Raw genomic sequence first — 13324 nt, forward strand, 5'->3', positions numbered from 1 at the left:
AGCTCCTCCGTGAGAGACTCAAGGCCGTTCCCTCACGGCTCTCGCCCGCCCTGGTCGCCACAGCCTGCATTTCTGGACACCTTTGGTGTATGAGTCTGGAAAATATGTTGTTGGTTTAAAGTACATTTTCTTGAAAATTGGATATTATTTTAACAATCCTCACTGAAATACTGTAGATTAATTTAAATAATGTAAAAACTACTAAATTACCTGTTCTTAGCCAATTTTATTTTTATCAGACACCACCTCCACTTTCCATTGTCTGGCATTGTGCAGTTTTTTACTAGCTGCCTTACGTTTCCATAAGTCCAGTAACAGACGGTTCCCTGAAGAAAAAAAAAAAGAGTTTGCTTTACCATTCTTGAACAGACATTAATACTGTAAATGAATGTGAAAGCTTATTGAAACCAAAAACATGCCTCTTTGGTCTCTGACTAGTTCAACTGCACTGTCCTCTGTGAATTCCACCACTGCATATTTTTTTGTGTCCATCTGTTGAGATTAAATAATAAGAATAAGATCCTTCTTGTGAGAAACAACATTCAGCGATACATTTTAGAACAGAGAATTGAGGATTTTGGCAAGAGAGGACAGGTCTTATTACCATCTTCTGATAACAAAGTTCTTTCAACCTTACCCCAACAAATTCACACTTGCAGTCTACATGGTAGTTATGAAATTTAAATGCTGAGAATCAATGTGATTTTGATCTGCATTAAATGAAGCTATAAACACATCCCACCAATTACACATTCATTTAATTTTCTTTTGTTAAACTGTACAGACATTTCCTATTCTAACATAGAAAACGCATCAAGATGAACATGATAAATAATAAATAATACTGTACTGTTGTCAGCATACCTTATGGTTACCATCGATGTGCCATAAACGGACGTTCTCCGGGACTGTTCCTGGCTGGTGGAATGACCTACCACGCTCTATCCGAGCAGCTGACTCTCTAGCCATTTTCAAAAAATGCTAAAGACGTATCTTTTTCGTCAGCACTTGACCCAGTAGTAGTAGCACTTACCTTGACTAATATGCTTCTCCTATCTGTGCATTTATTAAAAAATAAATAAATAAAATAAAAAATTTCGCTAATGGCACTTTACTGACATAACTGTGACTTCACTCAGCACTTGCATATTGTTGTTCTCATGTTGATTTGATTGATTCTACTACCCTCATTTGTAAGTCGCTTTGGATAAAAGCGTCTGCTAAATGACTAAATGTAAATGTAAATAAACTGTTGGGTGCAGGGACTGTATATTTCCTATGCCTTCAGGGGTTCAGTTGAAGACTGACACCCTGAGGATCCACACGTCTCATGGATTCTTGAACACGTCGCTCTAGAAATGTAAATTCGTCAATATATGCATAGTTAATATTTCAGTCTTTGAGTTCACCTTTGGCATGCTCAGTGGGGACCTAAAATACAGTATTCAAAAATATCACTGTACTGACACCATCAGATGTGAATACAAAAACTTGAAATGAACTGAGCTGAATAAGGACACACTTCTGAGATGTTTTACTAGCTTAAAATCACTTAATAATGAAGTTTGCAACACTGACACCATTTCAAAGCAGCTTCACAGTAATACAGCGGTAAATAAAAATCAGTATTGTATAAAGTGCTATATAAATTTAGGAAAATAAAAAAAAAACTAAATTTACTTAATTTTTATTTTACATGCTTTTACCCAGGGATGCTAATATATCAAGGTACAAAACCCACCTTACTCTGTACTTGAATGCCCTGTGCACCGAGATGTCCAACCATCATTTTATATCTGGCATTAGGGTGACGCTTAAGCACATCTTCTACCAAAGCATCCAGTTAAGCATCCTCCAGAGTTGAGAACAGGTTGCTTATTCTATAAGAATAAAATAAACCCATTATCAACCACACAACACACACATTCAAACACTAATGTGAAAGCTAAGTAGATTATAAGGCTAGGCTACTAGGAGCTGCTGCTTACCTTAAACCATGTTGCGCCTTCCTTATTCTGTATAGTTCTTTCACAGACACCAAACAACTTTGCAATGTTTCCAGCAGTTTGACCCATTGAGAGATAAGTTTCAATGGTGCTTATCGGAAGCAAGTACAATGGACGTCCCACCGTAGTACCATCTGACTCGCACAGATGCAACAGCTGTATTCGAGGGTCACAAGTTTTCCTGAAGTTCCCTCCCACTTGGACATCAATTCAACTATAACCAATATGAAGGAACTGCGTAAGATTCATCTTTGATTTTCAAAGGATCTTGCCATGTGTGTCAATTGACCCTTCGCCGGGAGTTTGATTGACAAGCGATCTAACCGATCTAACCAATCATAAGCAGTCAGTTAGAAGATTAACCTCAGTGGACTTGAAGTTGAAAAAGTGTGTGTATTGTCATCTTTCTGCATTTGAAACAACATTCCTTCTCATGTTCATTCATATTTAATGCTACAAATGAACTAGTAGGAAGAGATGATCGGTTTACAAACCTCTTGAGCTGAGGCGCTACAGCAATCTGTCACGACACATTAAAGATCCACAAAATGGTTTTTATTGTTCGAATTTATTAAAAAATGACACAGTTTGAAAGCTGGGACTTTGTTTAATATTAAAAGTAACCTGGTTTGTCTTGTCTGTCAACGTGTTGTCAGTGTCCTCTTTGCTCTGCAAAGTATTTTTCACTCTGTGTGGCATGACAGCGGCATGGCTTGACCGTCAAAGCAATAGTAACTAAGGGGGACGGGTCTTTGTGAAGGATCAGTTAGGTATCTCTGCAGAACAAAAAAGCCTGTTTCCCAATAAGTGGGTATTTGTCAACTACTTTACCCGACTTCTTTTAAATCATAAAAGCCCACCCCAGTGGATTAAAGCAAGTTGGGTAAAGTGGTTGAAAACAACCCATTGTGGTTTTCAACAATGCCCAGATGATGGAGGAACACCCGCTGGCGTTCTGCAGAGATTCCTACTTGCACATCTCAGACACCAGTCCAGGATGAGAACCTGGTTGGCTTGGACCTGTGTCATTGTTGTTATCATTGTTGTGGTGGTTGTTTTTAACTCACCCCGGTGGTTTCAATAGTTGTGATCTGATGGAGATTACCTAGCATTTTAGCTCATGGCACAAGTTTAACAGGGCTTGATAAATGATGAATGTTGCTGCAACCACTGCAGAGATCTTTAGTTTGGGGTGAAATTGCTGGGGATCACTGACAGTCACAATAATATTGATTATGAATGATATATTTTAATGATGATTTAGTTCTTAGTTCTTACAAGGACCATCCTGTCAAACATTGGAAACCAGTCAAACTATAGTTAAAGGTTACGTCACTGTTACAAAGAATTTTGTTTTAAATAAATTTTTCTGCATATCTGTAATGACCCCTGTTATGAAATATTCGGTGTCTGATATTTTCGGTGACACTGGGCGGAGCTTACATGAATATTCACGAGTTTCCTGTTTTGAGTTAAAGCGCCACTGAAAATGTTAGTGCACGCTCTTCGGCTTACATTAAAGGTAATTAGCATATGTTTCAGCATTAAACAAGGTCAAGCTTATATTCTAACTGTTATTGAAGCACACAATTTTATATATAAGCTATTTTGTGTTATGTCATGTCATGTGTTATCTATGTTTGATATGAACACAGCCAATGATTCGCCAGAGGTGTCGTTAGGATTCGCTAAACGAGCCAATAGCGTTTTAAGTAGACTATTTTTGTTGTTTCTGTATTACCTTGAGTCTTTTAAGCATATAGTTTTAAAAGTTTGCTGAAATGTATGGTAGCATAATAATATTAATTGTAACTCCTGTGGTGAAGGCAGCAGTGAACTTTCCTAGTTTGCAGAAGCACTTCTAATCTGGCTAGACTTGAATTTCTATATGTAATATGTTTCAAAAATTGCACACATGCAAGAAAACATGTTAATGTACTTTAAATATAGTTAAATAATCACAAGAGCAGACCAAACTTTAATTTGTGTGGGATCCCAAGACCCTGTGTAAAGTGTGTTAATCTGCTTGCTATGAATACACTGCAAAAAATGCTGTTCTTACTTAGATTTTTTGTCTTGTTTCTAGTCAAAATATCTTAACTTTCTTAAATCAAGAAGCATTTTCTTGACAAGTAAAAATTATTTTCTTGTTTTCAGAAAAAATAAGTCAAAATTAAGTAAGTTTTTCCTTAAAACAAGCAAAATAATCTGCCAATGGGGTAAGCAAAATAATCTTATTTCAAACCAAGAATAAGATATATAATCTTGTTTTCAGTTTGGACTAAGATTATTTTGCTTACCCCATTGTGCAGATTATTTTGCTTGTTTTAAGGAAAAACTCACTTAATTTTGACTTATTTTTTCTGAAAACAAGAAAATAATTTTTATTTGTCAAGAAAATGCTTCTTGATTTAAAGAACTTTAAGATATTTTAACTATACAAGACAAAAACTCTAAATAAGAACAGCCTTTTTTTCAGTGTAGAAACATGAGACAGTGATATTTGCTTCCCTGCAGCACGTTCACTATATGGAGAAGACAATTGGCAAAAGTGTGAGGAATATTATTGTTATGTAGATAATCAGACATATATACATACTACTGTGATTGTTCTGTCAATTTCTTAATTGCTTGCTCAGTTGGTAAATATTTTTAAAGAGACTTTATTAAATCCTGTTATTTTTTTCATATTATTAGGAAACATTCTCAATCTTTTTTTTCCCACAAAATGATGTATTTCATTGACAAAAAAAGAAAAAAGAAAAAATAGAAAAAAAATGAATGTGGAAAAAACATGAAGCGCTGTGAATCAGGATTCAGTTTAACACAGCGTTGATATGAAACTATATGGAACTAAATGATCAAACCTGCAGTATATTCACAATGATATGTATTAGTTCTATTCTACAAGCTTTCCATAACAATTAACATTTTATTTATGTTAAATTAGCTGCTAAAATAATAGGCCATGTAGTAATTTGCATATCTGTAATATCAAAGATGAAAGTAAATAATGAGAGTATTTTGAATAAAAAAAGAGCAACTGATTCTGTGACATATGACATATTTAATTAGCAAAAACACTTGTATTTAAACACACATTGACACACTTTACACAGGGTCTTGGTTTGTATGGACTTTTATGTTGAAGTGTTTTTATGTTCCTCTTGTCTCTGTGTTCTTTCCTGTGTCCTGTGGCCATGTTTGTAGTTTTCCCCATTGATTACTCTTTTCCAGGTGTGTCTTGTTAACTTATCTTGTTTAGCTTGTTTGACCGTATGTATTTATACCCCTGTGTTACCGGTGATCTTTGTCAGGTCTTGTCCTACATGTATGTATGTCTGATGCTTCTCATTCTGTTTCATGGTTCTCTGGTCTCTGTTGTGGTTATGCTTGTTTATTTTTATTATTAAACTATTTTGCAGGTGAATCCAGCTCTCCCTTTGTTTTTGAGTTCACCAGATGTTACAATATCACAATGAGTTGTAGACGAGGGCTTTTGCTCCTTCTGCAGTAAATATCAAAGTAGCTGGCACTAACACTAACTTGTGCTCTGCTGTCGGACATAATTAAGAGGAACCTTTTAAATCCATTTGTGTATAAAAACATCAGATTAATGTTTTGAACGCAAATTTATTCTAAAACATGTAGACAAAAAAAACTTATGTAAATATTAAACAATGAGTTATAGATAAATTAAACACACTATTTTACTACTATTAAACTACTAATACAAGACTGTTTAGCCCTCCTCTGGGAAAAAAAAAAAAAAGAAGCTCTCATCTGATTCGGCAAACTCCTCATCAAACACACATTAGTGTATATCAAGGGTCTCAAACTCAAATTGGCGGGGGCCGTTTCTGTGATTCACACCTCATAGGAGGGCCATATTAACATTCAAGCGCAAGAAAGTGCAGCATTTCAGAAAATTTACTTTCCTTTGCATTATTTCTCATTTACTTCAAATTTCATTAGGCCTACTAAAATATTTTATACCTATACTATAAATATCTTATTTACCATACTAAATGTAAACAGCAGTGTCTCTCTCGTTGTTACAGAGTGCAATATAATTATATAATAGGCTACTATTACTAATATAATACTATTAATTTACTAATATAACACTAATATAATACTATTAATTGCAATAGTCTGGTGCAACTTCTCACATCCAACAAGGTGCATGGAATAAAAAAAAGTGTAATTTAGGAACAAAACCAGCAACACTTGTGGTGGAGGGGTCAGAAATAACAAAAAACTGGATATATATATATATCAACTTTATTTTGCCAAAAAATAAAAATCTCTCATTGTTACATACATTATTAGTTTTTAACATTTAGTAGAAGTATTTTCCCTTACTTTATATTAGCTTAAATAACATTAAAATCTTGAAAAATGAAAGAATGAATCTAAAATGAAATTAAAATGTTGATTTATTAAACATATTAATAAACATTGATTTTCAAGATATTTTACAGTGTCGACAGTGTCGTGCTGATCGTAAGTCAGGGTGGCGGTGCGAGTGGGAGTGTTAACAAGCCATCAATTGCCCACAATCTCAGCTTGTGTTCCGACGATTTGGGTGCGAGGCTTGGCCTCGGCAGGGCAGCGTGTGTCGCTGATCATGGGCTGTAACCCGCAGATTCCTTCAGTATTGTCTCTGAGGAAAGGTTTGCTAGGGCAGAGGTAATGAATGAAAACACACATGCGTAAATTGGGAGCCAGGTACAGTTGGGGGTTGCTGTCGTGGTATGCTACCACAGCTGGAGTGTGTATCTTGATGTGGGTGTTACCCTTCCAAAACCCGACATTGACAATGTCTTTGAGTCGGTAGATGTTATCTGGTTCGATGATAGGTAGATTTAGGAGGAAGGCCAACTCCCTTTGTTCGGGGTCGACATGCAGTAGGATGGCACTACCCAGGGAGTAGGCAAGGTGGGTTTGGATAGGGTCCGTGGGTCTGACGGCAGCAGAGGCCAGCACAGTTTGTACGAGGCTCAGGGGTACGAGGTATGGGGGAATCCTTCCCATGGCCAGGTTGTCCATGGAGGAGCTCACTTCCCGCAGCATGTCTGTCATTAGAGCAGTGACGAGCTGAGTTTGGGCGAAGTCATTTTGGAAGACAGTAAACAGTTGCTTCATTGAGTTCACTGTCTGGTTCAGCAGGACACTGTGGGTGTTGAGAATCACTACAGTGCCTTTCAGAGTTTTCCCGATGCTTTGAAGGGTTTGGCTCTGTGTGGTGGGTTGTTCTCTCAGCTGGGGGATCTCCGTTTGGATTTCGGCCACATGCCGCCTTACGGTGGTTAGGCTCACCGCGTTGACACTGGACATGCCAAGGTTAAATAGGGTCCCGACTGCAGCGGCGGCTCCGAGCAGAGCTCCCAAGAACCGTTTGGTGCGTTGGTTGTGTCCACTTAACTCGGCTTGTGTGACAGTCATTTTCTCCAGTTGGGCGAGCATGTGCTGGACGTCGGCTTCCGCGTGAGTGAGGGCGTTCTCCGTCCATCGGGCCCCTGCCCAGCTGTATTGGGCGACATGGCTGGGATAGTGTGCTTTGTAGACGGTGCGAGGGTCCAACCGCACATACACTTTCTGCGTGTAAGTCCGGCAGTTGGTGATGAGAAGTCCCGGTTGTTCCCTCAGTACGATACCAGATGCGGGACCTGGTGATGTGATGTCGGATTGCGGCTGTCCTCTGGTTGGCAGGAGGCACACGAGGGTGAACCATAGCAGCATCCTGTTACAGAGAAGAGGGGAGGAGAGAGAGAGAGAGAGAGAGAGAGAGAGGCATGGTTGGTCAGCGGGGAATGTCCGTGGTTGGTGAGGACAGTTTTCCGAGGATTGCAACTGGGATTAGCTTGCATTGTTCCCTCCCTGCCTTTCTCTGTCAACAGCCACATGTCTCTTAATCTGGTTACGGTGGACCCATTTGAAAATTGGTTCTTTCTGCCCTCGGCTCAACTTGATTCGGTATGCGACCGGGGAGAGTTTGTCCACAATCTCATGAGGTCCCATCCAACGAGGAAGAAATTTCTTTGACAGCCGTTGGGAGGCTGTTTTGGGTTGCTGAGCGAAAAGGTAGTACCAGACCCGGTCACCCACATCCAGTTCCTGGTGTGACGCCTTACGGTCGTAGTATGCTTTCTGGCCTTCCGCGCTTCGTTGAAGCTGTTGTTGGGCAAAAGCAAACGTGGTTCGTAGGTGTCGGTGTAGCTCATCGAGGTACTGGTGGGTCGTGTAGGCAGTGACGAGGCTGGAATCTCCCGGTTGGTACAGCAGGTGCAGCGGCAGGGTCAACTGTCGCCCCGTCATTAGTTCGAAGGGGGACACCCGAGTTGACTCCTGCGGAGTGGCTCTAATAGCCATGAGTACCAGGGGAAGTTTCACATCCCAGTCTTTCTGGTTAGCCGACACATATTTTTTAGCATGCTAACCACAGTTTTATTGGTCTGTTCCACTTGCCCTGACGAGATTGGATGGTGGCTGATGTGCAGCTGGCTCTGTACGCCCAGGAGTCTCCAAATTTGCAGCATGATCTCGGCAGTAAAATGAGTACCTCTGTCGGAGTTGACTCTCAATGGCAGCCCAAATCTGCTGAAAATGTGGTTCATCAGGAGGTATGCTGTAGTCTGGGCCGTGTCGTTCGGTGCTGGAAGACACTCTACCCACTTGGTGAATTGGCACACGACCGTGAGGAAATACCTGTTTCCTCTCGTCGATCTGGTCAGGGGCCCCACCCAGTCTATCTGGAGGTCTGACCATGGGAATGTGACTCCTCTGCGTTGCAGTGGAGCTCTGTGAGTTGGGTTTGTCGGTTGGAATTGGCAGCACACCAGGCATCCTCTAACATACTCTGCCACATCCTGCTGCATGCCAGGCCAGTATGCCACTTGTTTCAGTGTCTCGTAAGTGGCTCTGGTACCATGGTGTCCAGCACATGGTGCGTCGTGGGCATACATGAGCATAACCCCCATTTGGCCGTGTGGTATCACAAGCCTTGGCGCAGTGAGATCATCAGGGGCATAGCACAGAATGTCTTCTTTCACATGCAGCATGTGCTTGACGTAGTGTAGTCGTTTGAGGTTGGGGTTGTTGTCGAAGTTGGACTTCGTGATCGGGGGGCAGGAGGGGTTTGAGAGGAGGTTTTTAATGGTGTGTATGGCGGAGTCCGAGGGTTGGAGGTCGGCAATGTCATTGTTGGAAAGTTGTGGAGCTAGTGACAGCGGCTGTGGTGTGGGAGCAGTACGTTGGCTGCGGGTGACTGCTGCTACAGCAGGGGTGGGTGTTTGGGTGGGGGGTGACCACAGATTACCCCGTAGTGCGCCCGTCTTGGCAAGGGCATCAGTTTGGTCATTCAAGTCTTTGTCCCTGCCAGGTAGTTTCGAATGTCCTTTCACCTTCTTCCAGTAAACGATCATGTTGTCTGTCATCGTGATATCGTCGCATGCTTGGAACAGGTGTTGGTGTTTGACCGGCTTGTTGTTTGCGGTCTTGAAGCCCTTTAGTTTCCAGCCTGGGAGGTGGCATGTGAAACTGAGTCGGGCATAGTTTGAGTCTGTGCAAATGAGGAGTTCTTTGATGTTGTGGGCCAGTGCGATTTGGAGGGCGATGAGGATCGCAGCTACCTCCGCATACTGCGATGACTGGGGGCCCAAATTGAAGTGTTGTGGTGGGCAGGGTTGGTCGTTTAACCATAACACCCCTGCACCTGCCTTTAGGATGCCCTCATGGTTGTACGAACATCCATCTACGTAGGCAGTGGGCATACCTTGGCACGCATTCTCTTCGAAGTACCGGTGGCAGGTCGGTTGCTGGTTTTGGGGTATTTCCATCTCCGGTGTCGAAGCTGGAGTGTCATCGGAGCAGTTTTGGCAGGCCGCCAAGCCGTTGCCAAGAGCCGACTTGTGATTTTGGGCGTATCGTGCCTCGACGTTGTGCCCCTGGAGGGCCATCAGCCATGTGGCTATGCGTGAGTTGGTGACTACGCCATCTCGGATGCGTTGGCTGTTGAGGAAGGTGACAGGTTGGTGACAGGTCTCTATTATAACCTTTTGTGCCCCAATGTAGTTGGAAAATCTTTGGATGGCCCATACAGTGCAGAGCAAAGCCTTTTCACAGTCTGAGTATTTGCACTCCGGTGGCAGGAGTGTTTTGCTGGCATACGCTACGACTCTTTTGTCTTGATCGTATCATTGGTAGAGACCAGCGCTCAGGCAGTTCTTGGAGAATCCGGCTTCCAAGTAGAACTCCTTCTTTGGATCGGGGTAAGCCAGACATGGGGCTGTGCACAAATGTCGTTTCAGTTCATTCATTGCACTTGTTTTGGCGTCCGTCCAGACAAACGGGCAGTCCTTTTTCAACAGAGTAGTTAGAGGTCTTGCAATGTCCGAGTAGTTCTCAATGAACTGTCGCGAGTAGTTGCACACACCTAGAAAGCTACGCAGCTCTGAGATGTTAGTGGGAGGTTTGATGGTTTGAATAGCTTGAATGCGGCTGGACTGCGGTTCAATGCCCTGTGAACCGACAAATAGACCCACGTAGTTGACCTTGGTTCGGCACCATTGTCCTTTGTGGAGGGCAATTTTGGCGCCGGCGGTGGTCAGTTGGTTCAAAACATGGTCTATTTCTATCAGGTGGTCCGCCACAGTCGTACTTTTCATGAGCACATCGTCCACATAGATGAGGTTCCCTCTCATCCTTGCATCTGGACATGCTTTGTTCAGGAAGATGTTGAATTCAGCTGGTGAGTTGGCATAGCCGAATGGGCACCTTGTAAAAGTGTACTGCCGGTTGCCAAAAGTGAAAGCCAGCTTGTGTTGATCCTCTGGGTGTACGGGTATGGTCCAGAATCCTGATGCCACATCAAGCGTCGAGAAGATAGTGGCCCCTTTGACTCTAGGTAGTTCCTGCTCCAGCTGTGTCATGGGCCACCGTGACAGTGGCACCTGCTGGTTCAGTTTCCTGTAATCAATGGTTGGTCGCCACTTGCCATTTGGTTTGAGAACAGGCCAGATGGGGGCTGAGTAGGTGCTGTTGCAAGGACGGATGACACCTTTCTCTTCCATGGAGCGGATAATCTCCTGCACTGGTTCGTGTGAGGTGATGGGAATTTTGTACTGCCTGACAAAGGTGGGAGGAGCGTTTGGGCGCGTTGGAATGCGCACCGTGTGGAGGTTAGTGAGTCCACAGTCTAAAGAGTCTTTGGCAAATGATGCTTTAAATTTGTACAGGACCTGTCTGAGTTTCTGGCGGTCTGCCTCGTACTTTAGGGCATCTGCATCCTTCAGGATTTGTTGGACTTGAGACTCGAACCCTGGGAATGGCTCTTCTGTGGTGGTGTCAGCTGTCAGTGGTGCCGTGTTTTCCTGGGTTTCACAGGCAGGCTGGCTAGAGACTGTGTATACTGCAAGGTGTTGGTCCTCCATCAGTTCCGTTCTGCACACCTGTTCTGTGGGTACCGGCATGATGGCAGTGATGGAGATGGTCTTGAAGGGTGCAGTTAAAACCGTGTTGTCTGGGCTCCCTTCTGGTATCATAGCAGCTGGTATTGACCCGATGACTGGTAACGTGAGTTCAAAGTCATGGAAGTCGTGGCTTACTAGCCATCCCAGCCGGTAGGCCTTGGGAATTCTGATGGGGGTAGCCATGCAGTTGTTAAGCAAAATGTAGATTACACGGGATGACACTTCAGTGAGGGGTGTGGCTTCCAAGGTGAGTCCAAGTTCCACGCTTTCAGGTGAAAGTTGGAAGAAACCCAGTGTGTTATTCAGGTTTTGGCCCTGTCTCATGTTGAGGCGAATAGCGACCCCTTTGGTATAAGCGGGTACTACAGTTTCCTGTTCGTTGACCAGGAAGCAGACTTCTGGAATGGTCTGGCCAGACACGAGGTTCTCAAGGTCAACCGGAACAACAGGGGGCTGTACAGTCATTGGTGCCCACACTACCTCATTAACCATGTCCACGTGAGCTTTGAGGCGAATCAGGAGGTCTGCTCCAATGTAAACATCATGCGTTAGGTCTGGGAGGACCAGAAAGTAATGGGTTAGAAACCGGCCGTTCCATTTCAAGTTCAGAGCGCAGACGCCTTTGGCCGTTGTCATGGCTGACAGGCGAGAGTCTAAAGAGAAACGTGTGCGCTTGTTGACGAATGGGAGGTCCGGTGCGTTTTCCTTGAGAGCATTGAACACGTTATGGTTGATGGCTGAGTTGTCAGCCCACAGTGCGAGGACAGTGTCTGTTATTGTTAAGCCATTCAGCTGCAGGTCTGGTGTGACCTTGGGGCAGAAGGAGTCAGAGTCTGTGGTGAGCTGAAGGGTGCAGAGGAGCGAACTTGAACTTTGCCCTGGTGCTGAGACGGGGTTCCCGCGGCTAGCTGTGGGGTTTCCCGTGACCTCTGTGACCTGACAGTCTGGCTCAGATGACCTGGGTGACTGGAAAGGCCGCGGTTCTCGTACTTGAGCCCAAATTTTCAGCTGTCTGAAGTCCAATAGGGGCTCAAAGCGATCTAGCAAGTCTTTGCCAATGAGCATGGGAAACGTGTCCATCGGTGAGATGTATACGGGGTGTACCAAACTCATTGGACCGATGGTTAGATGAATGGGAGCTATTTGTTCAAGTTGGATCTCAGTTTGGCTGTATGACTGCACATTTAGCTCACATTTTTGTGATTTGAGAGTTCGATTTTGTTTCTTTGCTTCATGTCTGAGTCTTTCAAAAAGGTTAGTTGACATCAAAGTTAGGTCTGCTCCCGTGTCTACAAGGGCCTCAATCCTCACATCGTTTTCCACAGTGATGGCTATGTACAGCTTTCGGGCCACCCCCTTTTCGATAAGGTTTCCCAGGAGTCTTGGTACCGGGGCTTGGGTGCTGACCGATAAGCAAGTGGGGCTGGTGTCATGTGATTCGTTTGGGAGGCAGACAACCAAAACGGCACTTTCTGGTACCGTGGCGTCCTGGTCGTCGGTGGGTTGATGTGAGCTGGTTTGCTCGGAGTGTGCGGTTGTTGGCTGAGGTGACTGTGTGATGAGGTCACTCTGTGATGTACTAACTGACTGTGTGGTAAGTCTCTGGTCAACTGTGAGTTGGGTGTGAGGTTGTGTTAAAGGGCTGTCAGAGCAGACGCTAGGGGCAGACCTTGCTTCTAGTCATAAGGAGTCTGACTTGTCCTTCTTGTCTTCCTTTTTGGGCTTTTTCTGGATCAGTTCTTTCAGAACTTTCAGAATCTCTGCAGACTCGGCTCCTGTGAGGGCTCGGACTTGGACTTGTTTGATGCACGTCGAGAGGCCTTTTGTCTTTGGCGATTGGGGCTT

Source organism: Chanodichthys erythropterus, chromosome 3 (assembly GCF_024489055.1).
Source record: "Chanodichthys erythropterus isolate Z2021 chromosome 3, ASM2448905v1, whole genome shotgun sequence".
Lineage (NCBI taxonomy): Eukaryota > Metazoa > Chordata > Actinopteri > Cypriniformes > Xenocyprididae > Chanodichthys > Chanodichthys erythropterus.